The sequence below is a fragment of the Diachasmimorpha longicaudata genome, chromosome 4 (assembly GCF_034640455.1).
Source record: "Diachasmimorpha longicaudata isolate KC_UGA_2023 chromosome 4, iyDiaLong2, whole genome shotgun sequence".
NCBI classification, from domain to species: Eukaryota; Metazoa; Arthropoda; class Insecta; order Hymenoptera; family Braconidae; genus Diachasmimorpha; species Diachasmimorpha longicaudata.
In genome coordinates this window covers 322,186-344,129 of record NC_087228.1, presented here as the reverse complement: position 1 = coordinate 344,129, position 21,944 = coordinate 322,186, and the positions used below count along the sequence as shown (strand labels likewise).

Here is a 21,944-nt window from a genome sequence, read left to right as displayed (position 1 = left end):
TTTTAAATCATTATTACTATTATATTTTTTCATAGATCATATTCAAATATTATTAACAATATAAAGTAAATTCGCTTAAACGTTAAATATGACTTGATGCAATATTTTTTAGTTTTTTGTTACTTGAAATTTTTCCATTTATCTTTGTCCACTTCCATCCCCCAGAGCCGTTGGTAATAATTCCATGGGTTACTAATTATTATTCTTAAATTAACATCAAAAATATTTTCTAAAAAATTCTCAGTTGATCATTTCAAAATTTATTATTCGAAGAGTAAATCATCGTACAGTTCAACATTTAACTTTGTAATAATTATTTGAGAATATTTGAGAGAAAATTAAGCCATTACGTGACTCATCAAAATGCTAATGGCAGTTGGTGTGAACGAAGAAACAATCTATAGGCAATTCATCATTATCATTTGTCTTTCTTAGCACGCTCGCTACATTCGAGAGATCCTCAACGAACCGGTAAGAAACATTCACTATTGTCAACTATAGAAATAGAAGATTTCTTCCACGTAATTATGTCCGGCATATAGTCTTCGTCGATGCGCATCGGCTTGTCGTTGTCATCGTAGCTGGGGTTGTTGTCATTTTTATTGTAGATTTTTACCGTCGACGTGTCGTTGCGGCGAGAAAAGTGTCGCCCGAGCGAACGCGCGAACTGTGCAACAGTGAACGAACCCACAGGCGTCAGTGCGCTATGTGATTGCTCGTTAGCGTAGTTACGGCCCCGTGTCTGTCACGAAATCACTGATTATCATCGTTCAAGGAAACCGAAGCGAGTCTTGGGGGCCTGGTACATCGCACCTTGGCACTGTATACCGGCCATCGTGGTCATTACTCTTCAGTGAAGCTCCTAATCTCCGAAAAGTGGAAAAAAAATGCGGCACAAGCGCGAGTTTAACGGAAGAAAAAAAAATGAGGACAATTGTTTTAACTCGGTTGACCGTCAACAATTCGGGAATGGGCTGTATGGAGAGGCATTAGATATTATTTTATTCCCTCGACAAACCTGGAGGGATAATAGACAGCTATTAAACGCTCAGAGAAAAATATACTTTTGCCAATAATATTTGTTTTAGACAAACAAAGTCCTGAAAATTTTATTGGAAAATCAGCTTTCAATTCTTGCCAGAAAAATATTTAATTGGCAAAATTATATTTTTCTCTCAGTGTCGTTTGAAGCGCATCACAGTCTCTGGCTTTTTAATATATATCACACACGCAGATGCGTTCTAGTAGATAAGGGCGGGAAAATTACGGTGTAACGGAGTTGTCACGTACATCCTGTACTGATGCTCAGTCTATCGAACTACTTCGCTGGTCAACATGTGACAATTAATATTTGTTTAATTGATCCTCATTACTGTGATGTCATCATGGGAAAAATATTTTTTTTAGATGTATTCGTTCATAATGGAGGAATGTCTTGGAGGAAGAGAAGAAATTATAGTGAGGAATCTTTGACTTGTCCTAGTGACGAGAATAATTAAAAAATAGCCAATTGTCAAGACAGAATTAATGGAATTTCCCTACTAGAAATTACTCAAAATTTCGATCCCATTGAAAATTCAAAATATTCTCTTTGAATTCAGCTACAAATGAAAATCTCCACTAAATTTGTCATTCATTTTTCAGTTGACTAAATATTTCGATACAAGGGCGATACCCCGTCGCACTATACCATTTTTCGTTTACAAGTTAATGAAAAGGCTCTTTTCGATACGGGCTGAATGTAACAGTAGTGACTCAAAATAGGTTTTCAGTACCATAGGGAACTGAAAATTATTGTTAACAATAATATATTTGCACGTCAATAGGAGGCTAAATCTAAATAATTTAGAATTATTGAATTCTAATTCATTTATATTTCAAATTTGTTTGTAATTATAACTGAATGAAGGACAGAATTTTTATTTGAAAATAATTACTATCTTCAAATGGAAAGAATGTTTTATATCTTCGAATTGATATTCTCTTTATCTACATGACGATTCATCGGTCTCTGCATTCACCAGTTCCCTCAGATCATTATATTCGAATTATTCTTGAAAAGGGAAAGAAAAACCCCTCAACTCTTTCCTGACGAAAGAAAAAAAATCTCCTTTTCTTGCAATTCACCTGGTGCAAGGTTAAGAATCCAACACACCGGAAACTAGTCTACCATTGTGACTCCAAAGTAGAAAAAGATATAAGAAAACAAAACAACCGTTAAAAAGTTCGTGCAAAAGAAACTCCTAGAAAGATACATCTCGGTGGTTAATTCCATAAATAAAGTCGAAGGTACCTGCGACCGAGGGGGTGAGAGGGAGGAGGGGAGGGCATGTTATAATGAAAGAATCGAGGAGAGGAAAGGGGAGAGCGGCATGACAGTTAATGCATAGGATTATCGAGTCTTCCCATGCTCCACATCAGTCATTACAGAATAACCGTAATTATTAATAAGCGTAGCTTTTCTTTCGCATTTTTTGCTAGTATATTGTTAAGCGCCACTTTAAACCACATCTTTGCTAGTTGTTTTTTTTACTCGTCCTTTTGCCATTCTTCATTACTCCGAGGAACATTTGTCTCTTTCCTTCTGTCATTTCCCCCTCTGCATTTGTCTCCGAGAGACTTGTGATATTCGATGAGAGCGGATATGCACCAGAGGGAGGGACTATTGCGTGTATATATGTGACGTTATTGTTGTTAACCCGTCCGACAACTAAAGAATGAGTACCCCGAGTCTACGGACATCTACTGACGGTATGCACGGGCTTTTAGGTCAGGTCGGGTTAGCGAACTTGGAGGAGTATCAAGAGAGTGACAACACGATTGTGTCTCGAGTTCATTCTCAAGCGGTTTCTAGATTTTTCTAAGAGAATCTCAGGCAATAGAAAAATTATTTCTCATTTTTTATTATTTACGATGAAAATATGCTTTGTCCTGTATTTTTTATTTTATTTATCGCCTTTTCATTTGTGATGCAGTCAAATTTTTGATATCCTACAACTTGAGGATATTTTTTGAGGGTTTCTTTCATTTATAAAATCATCCAATTGAATTGCTAAAAAAATCGGAAATCGATATTAATCTACATCACTTCACCTCAACCCAAATTAATTGATTTGGCCCCGTACACGTTCAATAAGATAGGAGAGTATAATATAGGGCACGAAAGGCCACTGATTAATTTATACCCTCACATTATATTTCCATCCGTGTAAGTGGTATATGTATGGGCTTATTGGCCCGGTGGAAGGTGGAAACACCTGTACGACGTGGATGACGTCCTCCGGGCTATGATGCGCGACCACAGATCGTGGGACTTCTGTGGGAAAACTCGAGGAAAAGTAATAACTGGTACGGGTATACTTTTTACTGGAGGAGGGTGCACAACCGTCATTTATCGTTTCGTATTCGCAACGACGATTCCCTGCGTTACATTAGTAACCTCTGTGATACGTATTCTGTATGAGAAAAGTGTCTCCGCACGCGAACTCACTTTAGTCACATTATCACATTAATTTGCCACATATTTTCACATAGGAATGATACTCAAATCAGAGTTATTAACGAAAATGAATAATTTTTTAATTTCATTTGCAGAATGACACTCGCAAAAAATTACCACCAATGTTTATGCTCAATACGCACTATCCTTATATTTCGTTTTATACATATATTCATTACATTTTACACATTCATTTAAAAATTGAGTTAAAATCGTTTTCTGATAAAATTTTAAATGTTAATAAAGCTATTATGTATCCGAATAAATCATTTTTATGTCTACAATATTTATAAAATCTTGTAATTTTTAAAAATACCTGTTTCCAAATTCTCACTAATGTACCTCAAAAAATAAACTCATGAATGAATTCTCACATTTTTAAAATGCTGTGGGCTATTTAAATAATAAATTGTTTGGGAAACTCTGATATTCATTACAAAATGTGAGAAGGAATTTAGCTGTAAAGAAATGCAAAAGACTTGAAAATTTTCCACTTGAATTTACCTCCCAACCGTCAAAACATCAAGTACAACATTACTTAATTCTCCAAAAATTCCTATCTGTACATGAGGAAAGGAGGAAGAGGCGGGGAGATCAAGGTCGAGTGTTGAAATTAAGTTGTCCAAACGCGTTGTGTTTAGCCATCAAAGAGATCACCCGAGGCTTCCTTATACGTCGGGTACTTGAATGCCTGACGATGTGTACGCGCCCTGATATTAAATGACAAAGGCAAAGGCATACCACTGGGAAAGGAGTCCTGGGACTTCGATGGTCGAGGGAAGGGTAACGTTGCAAATTCTCGCGTTATACCGACCATCCCGCCCCGCAACTGCTAAACATCCTCATGGCTTTTGGGGGATGTAAAACCTTCACTCCGGTCGCGTTCCCTCCTTCAGGTGGATCCGTGAATTCACCCCCCCCCCCCGCCCCCCTCCAGTGACTCGGGCTTTTTTTTATTGGTATTTTGCCGCAAGAATATTTTAAATACACCAGCCTAGCTTGAATCCCCTCCGTCGACGTCACTCTCGAGAAGGTCGCTGCCTTTTGCTGCTCAAAATCCCTCTCGATAAAGGGTGAAAAACTTTAAAGACGCCGGCACGCGCCTTTGATGTCAGCGTCCGGGGGTATAGGGAACCCCCGGTGAACCACCACTCGAGAGCCGTCGTCGAATACACAGCTCTTCCCCCACCCCACACTTCCTCTGCACCCTCTCATGCCCACAAAAATTATTAAGACAAATTTACGTCTTTTCGCCCCCTCCCACTCTCTCGTCGAAAACACTCGAAAGGTCTCCTTTCTTTTTTACTCTTTGTTTTATTTTTTTTTGCTTGCAAAATCGCGGAAGGGAAATGACTTTGAATGGCGAACAAGGCGAACAGGGAACACACCGGCTCTTGTGATTTTTGCCTTTCGTCTTTGGTTTCTCCGGTATTTTTTTTTATTTCACTTGATTTTTTCACGACGCTCGGGTTCCGTCAAAAGGACATTCAATGAGGTAAATGCACCCGAGAAAATTATTTAAACGCCCTAGAAAGGACTGTCTCACGTTTACGAGGGAATAATTACATGTGCAATACAGGGGGAGAAATTATCAATAAAAATATTGAAATTCATTCACTTACCCAACGGTGAATTCCCTAAGCCCAGTAATAACCCTTCAGGTCACGTGTCGTTGAATCGAATCTGAAATTCAAAATTCGAAAGCTCAGTTGATTTGTGAATAAACAATTTGTAATATGCAACCTCATATAATAACTAAATTGATCATGCAATTTTCATTGCTTCTCTTCTAGTTTATTTCTGTAGATTTTTCTGTGATGGATGTCGAGAGTTTGGCATGAACCATGAAGAGTAAAAAAAACTATACTGACAGCTAACAAAAAAAATGGAATCGTCTATAGACAAAGTTGTAGCATTTCCAAGAATTCCCAGCGCCTTGATAATTTTTTTCCCTCCTCTTGAGAGACTTGGTTCTCCTGTCCAACTCAAGATTTTTACAATCCGCCTGTAAATCCTCCCAAGGCATTGGCTCTGATATCGGTTGAAGGTTGTAAACGGGGGAGAAAAAACGAAGGTGGAGAGAAAGAATGAAAAAATCAGAGGTAAAGGTGAAGGCGGCCAGAGGGTGTCAGGTGTACTATATCGCTGTACAAACAACCGACAGGTTTCTGCGGCGCGTCGGCTCTTCGCTCCAGGGAAATTCGAACAAAAGCGATCGCATCCCGGCATTTCCGTAACACTAAAAAAAAGATTGTGGAGAAACAACAAGTGAAAACAAGTGGTGGAGGTGAGAGGAATCGTGTCTTGTTTGCCCAATGCACACAGGGATACAGGTCTCGGTGCAATGTCGTAAAGAAATTAGAGACTTATCAATTTCCGGAAACACCTGGCGGAACCCCACGGTCACTGGTGGGTTATGATCAGTATACCCTCGGCGAACAATGGTTACTATTGTTCCTATAGACAGTCAGTGTAAACGAACAACTCTTGTAAACGATACTTGAGAGAAAATGTTGGTTAAAGCGGTAGTAAAGTCAGAAAACACTGCGGTATTTTACAAGAGGGCTTTATTAGGTGACCATATATTTTTGAATAATTTATTTTCATTCTATTTATTAGATACTTGGCCTGGGAACCACTCAGCAGGCGGCGCATTCAGAAAAATAAATGAAGGACGTGAAAATGAAAAAGAAGAAGGCGCCTTTTGGAGTCGAAAGTCAATTCAAGGGGCGCCCTCCCTTCATCCATTTTTTTCAATTTCTCATCTTTTAAGGCACTGATTGGCTGATTAGGGATATTTGCGAATACTGTCAGCTTTGAGTTGGTGGGATTTCTACAAATGCAGAGACTGTTGACAAATGTCTATGACTCTCTGTCCAAAAATTTCAGGCTCTGTCTGGGGCGAGCTAAAATCTTGAAATAGAAATTCCTATTTCCGAGAATAAAATAGACATTAGTGTATCATCAGAATTAAATGAAATTATCATCCTACATCCGGGGAATTCCATATCGCTGAGTGCTTTCGCGCGAATAAATTATTTCCTGGGTTAATTTTGTAGAAAAGCAATCTGAATTAATATAAATAACAGGCAGTCATCCGTGAAGAATTACGAACGGTGTTATTGATGGTTAATGTGCTGTGAAATATTTGATTTTCAAATTGCAAGCTCTTTGGAAAAATTATTCAACTCCGAATAATTTAATCGTGTTATCTACTCTCTAGTTGGGGAAATAAAAGTTTTTTTTTCTCATGGGATGTCTTCCGTGATCGACGACACTTAACGGGTTTGAATGCGCTTTTTTTTCATCGTAAATTGAATTATCAGAGAGTGAGAAAAAAATGTGGGGAGAAAGGAATAGAATAATCGGAGCTTTCACAGGGGTTTCGCGGGAAGTTGGTCCGGACATCGAGTCGTTTGTAACCCGGGTTTGTCCCCGGGTCCCTTTTACGGCCTATTGATTCCCAATTTTGCCGATAATAGGGGGGTGCGCTTACACTTTTTTGCTTCTTCTTATTTTTTTTTCAACGCGGATACACTTGTTGATCGTGTTCCAGGGTCTCGTGCGGGCAGGGGCTCGTGTCTGGTGGGCAAGAGCAAGAGAGACAGACCAACGGCCCTGTAGGGGCTGCTAGGTTTTTTTAGTGCTTTTTTTATGTTTCTAGCGTGTAAGGGGGTGAATGCGGTGTGTATACGAGCCACACGCGTATATTCACATTGGAAAACGCTCAGTGGTCGCTCGAGGCCAAGCAGGGGTTTATTTTATGGCGTGTTTGGGAAAAAACGTACGGCAATATGCATTGGAAGTAAATAAAAAGTGAATAAAAAATGGGATTATGAATTGCGAATGAGAATTCACTCGTTTCGAGATTAAATTTTAAAGATCTGGACGATCAGCTGATTTAATGACATTCTATGTAAATTTTCATTTTTAATTTGTAAATTTGGAAATTGAATTGCGGTGAGAATAATTTGGTGCATCTATCAGTTCTGATGTGATGACAGTTTTCGATTTTTCTACCAAAAATTTCCGTAAAGACCTGAAAAGTACTGAGATATCTTCAAGTGATTTTTATTCTTTGAATTGAACGATGTCGAGTTGTTGAACCCTTTCCTTTGTTATTCCCCGATCTGTCGATCCCATTAAAGAAACGAAGCCCTTTACAATCCGGCATTACGATGCGGGCATATCGAAGTGGGAAACAGAAGGGAATGGCCTCTCAAAGCCACGAAAAAGGTTGACAAACGATTCTAAACTGACCCCTCTCCGCTTGTCCCACGAGTACTTATGCCTCCTCCAACGTCGTTTCCATCCCCCCGGAAAATGAGAGAAACGAAAATACGAAGAGGGGCTATTTGCCTAAGGAGGGTTTCAAGCGATATAAAAGGGTTGCCACAGGAATTAAAGGCACGTCCACCCTCGATGATCATTGCTTCTGCTTCTTGGCCGGTGTCGAGGGTGAAATTCGCACAGTCGAACGCCGAGAAACAATGAGTTTCGAGGGGTCGAGAGTCCGCGATGCCCCTTTTAACGCTCAACGCCTCTTCCTGTGGTCGGAACACTCATCCAATGCCCGAAAAAAGACCCCCGGGTAATTGGTCAACCCCAAAATGGAGAACATTCCTTCGAATTTCTCTGAGGCTATTGAGAGGACAGAGAGACAAGATAATTGTCTCGAATATTCTACCGGAGATCTATAATTTTTATTGAAAAATTGTTGCAGTACGTTTAAACTTCACAAATAGGTTAATCCATAATTGAGAATTTATTAATATTTATCGTGTAATATTTATCGTATGTGGAACGCGAAAATTTTTCTAGAAATTCCCAGCATATTCCAAAGATTTTGTTTGTGAATTCGATTCGATAAATTCGATTAAAAAATCTAGAAATCTAGATAATCGCTAAACTAAAAATCTGTGGACACACTGACTGACTGACTCTAGAACAAATATGTAATTTTGTGTAATTTAAAATAATTAAAGCAATAATTACTAGTCTGAATGGTAATGAAAAATCTCTAAAATGAAGTAAGCAATTCGAAAAGGAATTCCCCTGTCTCAATGCTAATCCAATGCCCTTAATAGCCCCCTCACATTCGTCCAGATGACTGGAAAGCTTTCTCCACTCAATGTCTCTCGTAATTTCCTGTACTCCAAACACACTGTCACGAATACTCCCTCAACTACCCCAAAAATCTCCGAAAAAGCAGGAGCGAGGGAGCGACTGATCGGTTACTAAAATACTGAAGGGAATAAATATCTGAGAGGCTGAGCATCTTGACTCGGACGAGAGAAACACAAACAGTAATTACGAATATCTCCACTGGGGATCGAAAAGACATCGCCAAATCTTTAACTGGTTTCAGCAGACTACCTCCTTCTTGTTACCCATCCCCTTGCCAATTGGCCAGCCCCTGTATTACCATCTAATTCCCGTTCCCTTTGCCTCTCGGTCCCGAAGAAATCGGCTGATCTTGAAACCCTCTCGGCACCGGCATTTCTCAACCCCCGGGCAAGAGGGAAACCCTTTGGTCGTACTTTTGGATTAAGCTTTCCCTACCTTTACCATCTCCTTTCCTCACCTCATTTCGTGTCGAAAACTTATTAGTAATTACGGTGGAATATCTCAGTGCTGAATCGAATCCAAAGTATTAGAGAGTGAGGGGGGCTTGTCTTAGACTTCTTACTCACAAATCTTTCGTCTCTTGCGCTTCAATAATTCTTATCAAATAGCACACGGAACTCGGGGGTTTGCAGTGAAGGCTGTGATAGATGGAAATATTTATTTATTTTAAGGAACCGAAGAATAATCGGAAAAGTGAAAAACGTTATTTATCGTTATTAAAATTTAATAAAAATCTTCAAAAAACATTAATTAAAAAATAATAATGATTCTCTTCCCCCCCCCCCCGCGCACTCATAATTTTCAAATATCTTTCATTATAAAAATAATATGCAAAGTACATAAGTGGGAGGAATCTGCAAGAAGAGAAGAGTGAGCTCTGAGAGGTTCTGGTACTTCTATGATAATTGTAATGAACGCCTCGAGATTCCACGAGCCCATCTGCGTCCCCCTCTTACCACCACCCCTTATTTCCACCTATCACATCCTAACTATCTCCGTCTCTCACACGAAAACCAGAGCGAACACTCACTGTACAAACTCGGGAGCTCTTAAGTACCGAACTTGTTCGAATTGATTTAAGTGCTGAATGCTAAATCAACCGAAGGGCTCCAAAACCATTTTCAGAATTTACGAGTTGCAATAGGTGTACGTAAGAGAGCTCCTCAGGCAAATACTTTGTACACTTAATCTGAGGATTCTAATCAGAAACGTTTCAAGTTCAAATTGGAATAATTAAGTCGTCATTTTCAATTATCTCTTTTTATCGGTTATTTTGCCCGTGGTTGGGGTTAAATTTTCACCTCTCAAATTGAAAATGTGCATTATTATTTCATGAAGAATTGTGGGGTGAATGCCGTCAGTTGAACAGTCAAAATTCCAATGAAACGAGGTGAATACCTTTCACGTAAAACGATGGAAAATGTGGAGATACGAATCGTCTGGATTTTTCTTCCATTTATTGTTTCTACATTTACCTTTTTACCGTAAATGTATCCGTTTCATGTCACATTTACGGAGCACGTTACTACCTGACACTCATTGGCCTATCGCAATGTCATACTCCTGTTCGAAACTAACAGAAAAAGCTTCGTTCGAATGCTATTACACAAACACATGACATTGCTGCGTATTCGAGAGCAAATTCTAATTAATGCCCGTATTTAAACTCAGAGTGGTTGTCAGGTAGGTTGGTACAGCTTATTCCCACCACTCCACCTTCTCAACTGGTCATTAAATTTCGGCACAAATATTCCACCATTCCAGGTAAAGACAAATAAATTTCTGAGAAAAAGAAATTGCTTTGGAATGAAGAAAAAATTATGGAAAGAAAAAAATTAGCGTAGTAGTCAGGAGATAATGTTAACATCAAGTAATTTTTTTATGGATTTTCACAGAAATGGTGGACGATGTTTTTATTATTAATATAGATCATCACTCTACCCCAAAAATGTATATACTAAATTTTCAACAGTCCGTAACCTCCACTCGACCTGAAAAATCGTCGAAACGTCTTTCCCAACCCGTTGAGCAATCCTTCCAATGTTTATTACAATTTATATATTCTTTTTGTTCTCCTCATTTTTATGTAGATGGTATCAGTGGGCTGGGAGCCATTACACTCTATAGGAGTGTGAGAACTACCGAGTTAATGACGCACTCTCAACGACACAGACAATTCAGGATAAAGCATCATCGTCAGCCGGGACTCCTGAGTCCCCCAGTTGATGTTCATGAAGACCACTATAGATGCTGTTTTACCACGATCGTGTGAAACTCTTGAGGATTTCATAGGAGCCGAAGATCGCTCTTGCCATACGAAAGGTAAAAATCATCACATCGGATTGAAATCGTTAATTGTGTTGGTGACTTGTGCCACTTTCGAAATGATTGAAATACGTCGGTATATTATAGCCCCCTCCGGGGCTGCTCTGCTGTTCTGTTGGTTATTGCCCTTATACGGGTATATAAGTTTCCAGTGTACTGTACATGTACACACACTGAGAGCGGTAAATCTGTGCCAAAGAAACTGCCCCAGCGACGTTAATTTGTGAACGATTACAGGCACCTGGTGTCTCTCGGCGATGCCCCTTTACTGGCCTCTACGAAGTGTCAGACAAAGAGAACAACGGGCATTGGATGGCGGCCATTGTGAATTCTTTGGCCGGGACTGGGATGATGCTTTTCAGCGATCTTATTCGTCCTTTTCATGAAATTAACGTCTGTTTGTTCTCTCGCTTATTTTTTCCTCCCTCATTTTCGTGTGAGAGTGATTATTCGACTGTACGTGCGCGATCATTGAATTGAATTCAGTTGTTAGTGGAAGCCCTGCATTTACTCGTGATAAAATACTCTCAGAACCCTGACACCAACCAAGATCACAATTAATTAATTATACTCCCGCCGAGACACTTGGTTTCCGTTCGTTTAAGCTCGTTAATACTCGACGTGCCCTCTCTCTCTCCTCGTTCTATCATATTTTTTCTCTCTCTCTCTCTCTCTCCGATCTCGGCTGCAGAGTAGTCGACACTAAACTCAGCATTTAGGTTCATACATGTAAATTCATCTGCACTCATCGTGTCGACTGTCCAACAAACGGACAATAAAACAAACCTGAGAACTTTCACCCAGTGTCTAGCTTCGTGATCGGTGACAACGATATAATGTCTTATTTTCTCGTTCCTCTTTCACTTCATTCGTTACTCCACTGAAGCCACCTGCGAGGGTAAGCACGTGCTGATTGCTATAAGGGAATTGTTTTTTTTTTCTATTTTCATATCTGAAGTTGTATTGGTCAAGAAATTCCTGTTATATTTGTTTAGCACTGAAAAATTTCCATGTTCTATGTGGAATCGGTAATTATTCTGCTTACGAACAGCCATCAGCACTGAATTTATCAGTCTGTTAACATTTTTCATCGGGCGGTAGTTGAACTACCCTCACTTCATTCTCAATAACCTCATCATAAAATTGGAAACTAAGATTTCATATGATGTCTATCGTCATCATCATGATTATATTTTGATTTTTCCCCTTTTAACCGTGGACATTGACTAATAATTTGCAGCTTTTGGCAATTACCAAAGCGTATCAAAAAGCCGCGTCCAATTGCAAAAATGGATGTCTGGACTGCAAAAAAAATCCACCGATTTCATGTATTTGGCGGGGCCAACGACTCTCTCTCTCTCTCATTACCCGGACTTTTACCGAAATTCCGTAAGAATATAATATTCGTTTATGAAAAAAATATAATGATACATTGCGTAACGGGCGCAGAACTACGGTTACAAGGCATCCATGATGATGAGGGATATAAAATTAATAGTGATCTAGATTTCTAGATTGCGGAGAATGCGAGCAATTGCACACCGCCATCGTGGGAGTGTATTATTTGTTCGTACAGATGAGAGGCAATATGTGAAATATAATACGTTCGACGAAGAGATGAGAATTTTGTACTGGATTATGAGAGTTTCAGAATATATGGGCGCGTTATTACCGGCTTCCACAATAAACCCACAAAATACCCCCTAACCCCATTTTTTACTTTCAAACATTTCTATCCATTTTGTATGTGGCTTCAATTAAACATTCATTTTATGTAACACAACGCAACATCATTTATGTATTTATAATTAACTTGCAAATGGACGTGATGGGTTTTAGTAAATTTAATATCCAATGTCATAGAGTAAAAAATAACTAAGGGGAAATACACCGATTGCCGGAAATGAATTCTCTCGAGTTAAGGGTGTAATTCGAGCGTTCATTCGTAGTTTCAATTTCCATTATTGTTCGCGACAATGAAGTTTAAATAAAATTCCAAAGTCAAGAATATCCTCTGTTTATACACTGTTAAAGAAGAAACGAGTTTTGCACTTGGGTAATTCGAGAATTCAGCGCTGGGGAATTGCGGTTCAACTTCTTCGTTTTTTGCCCCCGTTTTTTATTATTTTCTTTGTTACATCATTGGATAGACTGGCTATGGGTATGTGTCCGGGAATCGTGAAATGTTGAGAATCGAGTTTTGTATTTAATAGCCAATTGATCACTGCAGTCACCGTCATCAGCCAAAGTGGGGCGTGATTCCGCCGACGGAACGTTTAACCCAGCGAAACTTCTTTTTACTGATATTGGTGTCGCAGTGGTAATTGGTCGATTACGCGGGGGAGGGGGCTCAGGTTTATTAGAAATGAGAGGAGGCCAATTCGATCCGCATAATAGGCTGATGAAATCAAGGGGCTGGAACTAAAAATTGTTTAAACCGCGATTAATTTCATTATCATAACTCGACTTCTTTGCATTGATCGACCAAATTCTCTAAAACTTCTAGTCCAGAACTTGAACAATATTTAAAATAAAATTCCAGAAGAAATAGAAAAAAAATAATGACTGAATTTTCCATTTAGCAGTTTTTCGTTGGGAGCTCTCTATCTTTAACTTTCGGTATAATCTGAAGATAAATTGTCGGAGGTTATGCGATTTATCGTTCAAATTGCTCATTCGATAGATTCTGGTACGCACCAGAGATAGAGTACAATGAAAGAAATGACCAGCGAGCAAGAATGCATTTTATAGGTCCGATGCCTTTTATAGTCGCAACCGTGCATCGCTCTCTCTCTCTCTCTCTCTCTCTCTCTCTCTCTCTACTCTTCCCTCCCTCTGTCTTGGCCCGCTGTTTTGTGTCTTTCTCCTCTCCCTGAACAAACCCAAGTGAAGGATACCGCAGTGAGGATGAGGAATCCCGTGCAATTAAACGCTTATTGCCTGCATATCTCCGAATCGATCCCACCGTTCACTAAAGTATCGGCGCTCTGTGTTGGGGCAGTAAAAGCCCTCCTAGATAACTGGACACTGCAGTGGTAACAAACAAATACAGAGCCCCGAAGGAGTCATCGACGGAGGGCGACATAAGCCTCGGATATCTTCGCATCAAAAAGCAATTTCGTGTCAAAGTGAAATAAAATGGTTTCTTTAGACTTCGATTTAATCAATTGTGGATCGTTGGGGGCTGTAAAACTTTATCGTTTGAATGTCAGAGAAAAAAAAATATCAACAACAAAGTCATCCCCGTGTACTCTAATTTTACGACCATTCTACCATTAAATGTTGCTGATTCTTCATTTTATCTTCATGAGTATTCGCTGGTATCTCGATAGCTAATATCTACAATTTTTAAGCTTAAAAAGTATTCGTGAATGTTGCAGATAAAGTGTCCGGGGATGAGATTAACAGCAATGCCATAAATATCTATATGAGTATTTTTAGCATTCATGTGTCAGTCCACTTGGATGATACGAACTGGTTGATTTTATGATTTTATGACTCTACCATTTCACGAAGCTGTCGATTAGATTCGTGGAATTGGCTTTAACGACCTGCGTCCGGTTTATGGCAATCGGTTGTTAAGAATACCATCGAGATGAAAAAAAGAATAACATTAGGGGCAGTTTTAACGTCAATGGTTTTTTTGCCATTTTACGAGCCATCCGTGTGCTCTTTTTTCGGGGATGTGAATTAAACCTACGGGAAAATCACATTTGGGGACAATGTCGAGAGACAGTAGAGTGAATAATTGATTGACTTTATCGATTCTTAGATAAATGCTTTTAACAGTAGTTAACAATAGAAATTTAGAAATTTCATTCAATTTTGTTAATCATCAGTTATCAAATATTCCACATCAAAAGTTTCAATTGAAAAATTCTTCAAAAATTCTATGATTAATTGTTCATTAACATTACAATGAATTAATTGTCCTTTTAAGTGAAGAAAGAAGACCATTGTCTCTCTCAAATCATTATCCATAGTTAATTCAACAATTAATTTCCCTTAATGGACATAATGGCGAGATGATCAGTTGTGAGAAAGGTTCTAACGCCAAAGATTTCCGCCACAATTTGAATATTCAATGACTTGTCCAAAAACTAATGCTAGGGAAAAAACAATTTATCAGTCACGCGTCTCGTTTGATTGTGTGTGGGTGGTGTTTCGGCAGTGGTACCAATCATGCCTGATAAAAGGGTAATTCTCGTTAGCGTCCAGTACACACACACACACCCTCGCCCTTCGTACACCAACACACAGGGGCCATCATCGCACGCGTGAACAAGGTAAGACATAATTTGTGAGTCTCATGTCTTGCCCCTTCTCGGCCTTTACTACTGGTTAACTCGGCTTTAGTCAACGTCGGGGTCTCATTGCTACATTACTAATTTCCGCCCTCGGCTACGGACGCGTCGAGAGTATCTTCCTCAGGCGCTTGTAGCCCTCGCACACTCGTGTTACTTTTGCACACGCTTGTCCAAAGATTATACACACGAGTGAAGAAAAAAGAGGGGGGAGTCAGAGAGAAGAGATAATGCGTCCACCTACAAACCAATCTATTAGGCGCCATCTCTCACTGACTGCTCACTTACAGCGGTTCAATTTCCCTCTCTGTCCCCACTTCCCTCAGACTCCTCGACGTAATGCTGCTGTTTGTCGACACTCATCGACCCCTCGGCCACGAGCCTCACTAGTGTACCGGAAACCCGAGTGATCCCGTACACCCACATATATGTTAGTCACTTACTACACATCTTAATCTAAATTTTTTTGTCGTAAGAAAAATCCGTTGATTTTTGATGGGGAGAAAAGTATTCAATAAAAGTTGCATATTTTCATGTACAAGGAATTTTGATAAGAACATTAGAAAATTGTGAATATTATATTAAAAAGTTAATTTGACAAAAAATTTCAGTGAAAGAAAAAAAATAAAAAGAAACACATTGTAAATCATATCGCACGGATGACTCACGCGGGGATAAGGTATTGTGTCAAGTTTTGTCATTTCATTGGAACAATTTTGATGACCACAGTGCAAGCGAATTAGCAAATGCGTCTGTCCAGATCATCAATGACGCGATATATAAACGGTGGCCGTTAAAATTCATTATTCTCAATTCTCGTAAACAGGCAGTTATAAATTATTCAGGCCGAACGTTGGTTCAGATGAAGGCAGAATAGGAGTGAATGGTGGACGGGGGGAGAAAAGGAGAGGGACAAAACGTTGGGATATGACCTAAGCGTGCAGATACAGACACTAACTGCCCGGTAAATTAACCAATTGAGGACTTCGAGTATCCGCGGATATCTTATTACACACTTGACACTCGTAATTCTGACGCCATGGATTATCCGGAATGGGATCGGTTACTACCGGATACCGATTAGTCTCACTAATTTTTATTTGAATATTTTTTTGCCATTTAAATTATCTCAATTTTCACAATTAAACGATTTTTCAGCCAATAAAAAATTCGTGAGCCGATAAACAATGAGTAATTTCGCCCAAGTGAGAAAAAAAAATTTCCAGTAAGTCTTGTATCAATGTGTGGATAATAAGAATGACCGAGGAATGGGAGCAACGTGATGATTACTCGTGACACTTTCATAGTAAGCAAATTCCCTAGACGTATAAAAAACAGGGAGAGAGGAGGAGAAAAAGAGAAAGAAATGGAGACAACGCGAGCGACGATCTCAAGCGTGTCCAAGAGACGAGTGTCATTACTCCCTTTCACGAGGCTCTCTCGTTACTCGAGAACTCAAGCGATAGGAAGTCGTCTGGGCGAAAACAATGCTGAAAAAAATCATAAAATGAGAACCAGGAGATATTATTAAATAAAAAAATGAGATTTTCCGCAAATCAAATTGCTAGAGATTCGGGTTTCACGGATTTTTTTTAATGTGGACGGGGATTGAATTTATATGTTCTGGAGAAATTGGAGAAATAAAAAATTGAGTGCGTGAGAACTGAATGAAGATTTTAATGTTCAATTACAATTTAATCGCAAAAATTATTACGAGTGGGTGAAATTGGACGAATTTTTTATTCACTTTGGACAATCAGCGACTAATATTACTAAAACTATAACGTGATAATAAATTGAAAAAAAGTATAAGATAGAAATATTAATTTTGGCCTTATTTGAACAAACCGCAATTCTACGAATTTCACACTCACCAGAATTAAATTACCCAACTTTTTTTTTTCCTCAACTTTCCTTAAAATCAGATAAACTTCAAACTCAAAGAAAAGAAGTAAATGAACTCAACTCAAACTTTTAGCTGGTCGGTGGATGTATATAAACGTTAGTTAAGAAGAAATGTACCAGTGGACTTGTGGAAATGCGTTAGAGCCATTACCGTATCTCAAATCTTACGGTTGCTGTACTTGCGACAAATCAAATCTTCGCGCGAAGGCCAGCAGACTACACGACTACTACCAAAATTGCAAGGGAGAGAGTGAGATTTTCAACATTAAAGGGACTGAGTGAGAAGTCGGTTATATATTCGCTTCCTCGACGCCAGGAAATCATGGAAAATACACTCTTCTGTCCCTAGAATTTCCTCTGCAACGCTTTTTCACGAACCATTGAACGAATCTCGACTCCCGCAGAAGCTATAGAGCTTTTCAAGCTCCGGGCGTTGCCAGCGTTCGACAAATACCGCCCGATAATTTCCGAAGAAATGAAAATTCACCCCTTTCCAAGTGCTGGAAATCCCCGCACTCATTGTGGGGAATATTGACCTCGCGTCTCTCTAAATTAAATGATCAACAGTTCTTCTCTTACGACGGAAAGGAAATAATTCGCCTGAGAAAATTCTTCAAGATGAGTTGCTTCAAGCGAATTGTTAATGGGACTGACGTATGCGTATTAACTCACGCATTAACAATTCTCGATTAAAAAAATTTATCAACTAAACAAGTTAAAACTGTGTTACCCCATTCCCATCGCAGGAGGGGGGTTATTACAGATAGGAATGAAAAAGAATAATAGCATGGAGACTTTTAAGTTGGAGAATTTTTGACGACAAATTTGTGAAAATGGCAAAAAACGGAAACGGATGCACTGAATATCGATGTGCTATCAGCTATAGGATGTTTGACCAGAATTTTATGTTTTGTTCCAATTGAAATACAGGATTTTGGCAGTTTAGATTTGATTTCTAGTGCTGAGCGCTAGAATTTTTCCGCGGCCACACGAACAAGTGAAAAAAAGACAGAATTATGGAAGGACATTTCCCACAGATCGGTGAGGGACTATTATTACAGTCCCAGCGACGACTGAACGTACAGTGCGACTTGTAATTTATAGGAGGCCGGAAAGCGAGCGCTTACAAAAACAGTTATAAAAATTGTCGTTTGCCAAGTGTTGTACTGTATATGTACGGAGTCTCCACTGTGCAGCCCTCGTCGTCGCTTCTATGCCATCGTCTAGATGCGGTGTTCCTCGGGCTGACGCGTCGCGTAATCGTGACGGACGTTATAATCGTCGAAACGCGTCACACCGCGTGCATAGCACGAGGTACACGTTTGTCGAGGCCCTCTTCATCCACCTCCCGCACTTGAGACGACTGTCCTACTCCCCCACGTATGGCCCTCTGATGCCAGAGGCCGACGGGGACGGGGTAGGGTACGCCAGGGAGCGAGGGCGAAACTCAGAGGTCCGCTAATAAACCTGGCAGGAAGAATTAGACGTTGCGAATGGTTTCAATTTAATCTCGAAAATAAATCGAAAGCGTGTTCACCAGTCTAACGTATATTTGCACTGTCACACCAATTCTCCCCTCCTCGAATTTTCCAAGGAGATCGTGTGGGTCTCGAAATAAACTGCATTTCGTGTTTTTAGCATTTTTATTTTTGGGATTTTTTGCCGCAAGGGTTTTTACGCTGGAGTGATTTGTGAGGAGGTGAATGTAGAGGAAATTTGGAAATTACAATGGAAATTTTAAGTAAAAAATCTTGATATTTTTCACACTCACTCGCGGTAAAAAAATTGGGGTGAAATTATTGCTACATCAATTGGCATTGAATTGACGGATAATTTGTATATTACCCCTTAAGACACAAAGTGAAAGTTGGAGCAATAATTTTTTAAATTTTATTTCACTGAAAATTCACTTACATAAAATATTCAACTTTCCGTAATGAAAATTAGGGTATTATTGAAGCTGAATTATTCACGAGGAATTTGGGTACAGCTTGAAATTATTCCTTAATGTTCATCAAAGATGTATGTGAAACTGAAAAATGACATACACATTTTCCGATCTTAATCACTTATCGAATTACCAACGAACCCATTTGAAAGACTCATCGAAAATTTATAATATCTATAATTACGGAAATATAATTACAACAACTGCTACCACCAATCAATTAGTACCAAAAACTGTAATTTAAATAGAGTGAATAAATAATCAGCTGTATTTCCCTCCAGCTTATCATATTGATGAAATCATTAGCCCAAAATATCAATAATAATGGGACATCGGACGACAATAGGGATGTTTTCATAACCGTTTGAATAGAAGGTATTCTCACTGATAAGATTCATTGAGCGATGGTGATGACTATATCGATTATCGGTAATGAATAATTAATAATTCCGCGGTCAATCGATTAATAAGTCCCAAAGAACCTTACAAAGTAAATGTAAATACGGGAAATTCTCCTATTTTTCAACCCCAGAAAATAAGTAGAGAAGTTTTTTAGTAATACTTCTGTCAAAGGAATCTCGAAAGGACCAATCAACGCTTAATTAACTGAATTTTCTCGGCGAAAAAGTAATAATTTATCATTGATCTTCAACTTTTCATATCAGACACTGGACGCATTGGAAACCCCGATGATGATGATGATGATGGGTGTTGAGCCAGAGTTAATGGATGTAATACACACGCTGCCTAGTCACTAATTACAGGCGAACGCATGCTCGATTCAACCAACATAGAAGACAACAAGCTTCTGCAGTGCCGCATGGCTGGCCTGTTAGACGGTTGTGCGTGAGCAAGTCTCCACCAGGTTGTGCATGATTCCGAACCATTGTAGCCCTGATTTTCTATCCATATATGAAACAAACGTGTGCAACGCATACATTAAAAACCCGGCCCGGCCTCATTAACGCTTATCAATAATAATTACGTTTCTATATTTATCACATAACAAACGTATTCTATCTCATCATTAAACCCACTTATGTGTGTACATTTATTATTATACGCCCAAGGGACATGGTCTACTTGGTTCTGTGCATGTAAGCCTTTCCTCATGTCTTCTCTCCCCTTTTAATATCTCATATCCTTCCCTACTTCGACTCCTCGATAGGTGGAGTCACTCCTTCCATTTCGTATTTCAACATTCTCGGGAAAAATAATTTTTTATCCAGCTTTTTTCTCCATCCACATGAATAAAACCATTGAATATTCAACAATTATTGCAGTGCAGCTCATGTTGTGATTGTTATCGTTGATAATTATTGGTATCATATTCGAGGAATATGGAACATTTTCATTTCTCCAAATGAAATAATAAATACAATGAAAAACCCAACATTTTTGCGATTTCGAAAAATTGTCTCGATAAGAAGAAAAATTGGCAACTCCAGCCATAGGAAATATTAACAATAATTATTCATTAATCGTCGTAATCGTAAATTAGTGAATTATCAATCTACTCAATTGCTAACTAACAATTGAACAAAAAAAACTATAAAAAAACGTCACTCAAAGCACCTCCCCCCTCGCTCACTCATTTCATCCCCCCCATCCTCGAGACATCTCTAATCGTAATCATCGTCAAGTGTTAATGTTCCCGTTAACTCGACTGAGGTGTTTAACCTTGTTAACTTCATGTGCCTAGTATATATATCCACATGGTCACATGCCGTGCCGAGGAGCATCTCCACTGGGTTCCACTCGTATATGAAGACTCCTGGAGGAGGAATATCAAACACGCATGCGTCGCCCCTCTGAGCCCTCTGCCCCCCTTATTAACTTGATTTTTTTCCATCCTTCTTCTTTCATTTCTGTCATGAGTGTCAAGAAGTAGAAAAAACTAGGAGAGGGACGTGTGGTGCTAGATGGGCCAGCCCCTCTCCTCTTTAATTTTTCTCTCGAGGTGAGTGAAAATTCCGAGTTGGCGGAGGGAAAACGTTTGTCGTGTTTCACTGGTATTTGAATTCCTCTTGTTATCGGCTGAGCATTCGAGGAAGGGGCCGGGGAGGGGCGGGGAGGGGAGCTGAGGGAATTGAGAAATAAAAATATAAAAATGTAATGCAGATAAAGGGCTTGGAGATATGGCTGTCTGAATGACTTCCAGTGTGTGTATTTGTGGGTTTTGTTGAAGGATGAAATGGGCGTACAAAATTCAACTGAGTTTCATATAAAACAAACACCACGTGACATTTCCACGAGCACCAGGTCGGCAAATGATTTACCGTGGGCTCGTCATAAAACGAGGCACAACTGTGTACATGGGATGCACGTTTATACGATTTACGCATTTGGACTAAGGAGAGGATGGGATACCTGATTATCACGCGAGATTGTTCGCACAAAGGCGGAGATTTTTCGGCTTTTTCTCTGGAATTTTTTTCGTCTCATCCGTTCAAGAGATTTAGATATTTATATGAATGAGTGTTGGGGAATTCGTGACTGGACTCTGGAATCAAAAGGGATGGCAGCAGAGGGACACATGAGGATATCGAGCCCTAAGCTACTATTTTCAGAGTTTCTAGTAATGACGATTTTTATTTTACAGAAACGAATATTGAATTTCTCGAAATTTTTCTTAGGATTTGAAAGTTCGAGACCTCTTTTAAGTAATTCCCTGAATTGAATGGAATATCAGAATTTTTCCATGAAATTATGAACTATAACTGATGAAATTCTGTAGATATTGTACTTGTTGGAAATTTCCATCTTTAAAATTTTTTCAGCCGAGTAGAGTAAGAAAATTGAAAGAATAATATTCATTAAAAACCATTACTGGAGA

General features: G+C 39.1%; 1 long non-coding RNA gene across 7 annotated transcripts in view; it reads right to left on the bottom strand.

Moving 5' to 3' along the window:
• The window catches only part of LOC135161239 (uncharacterized), a 123,651-nt gene that overhangs the window by 43,494 nt on the left and 58,213 nt on the right, over positions 1-21,944 (bottom strand). For all 7 annotated transcript variants that reach the window (XR_010298739.1, XR_010298743.1, XR_010298737.1 and 4 more), the window contains one exon: positions 5,122-5,182. This is a non-coding gene — a long non-coding RNA (uncharacterized LOC135161239). The remainder of the gene's footprint in view (positions 1-5,121; positions 5,183-21,944) is intronic.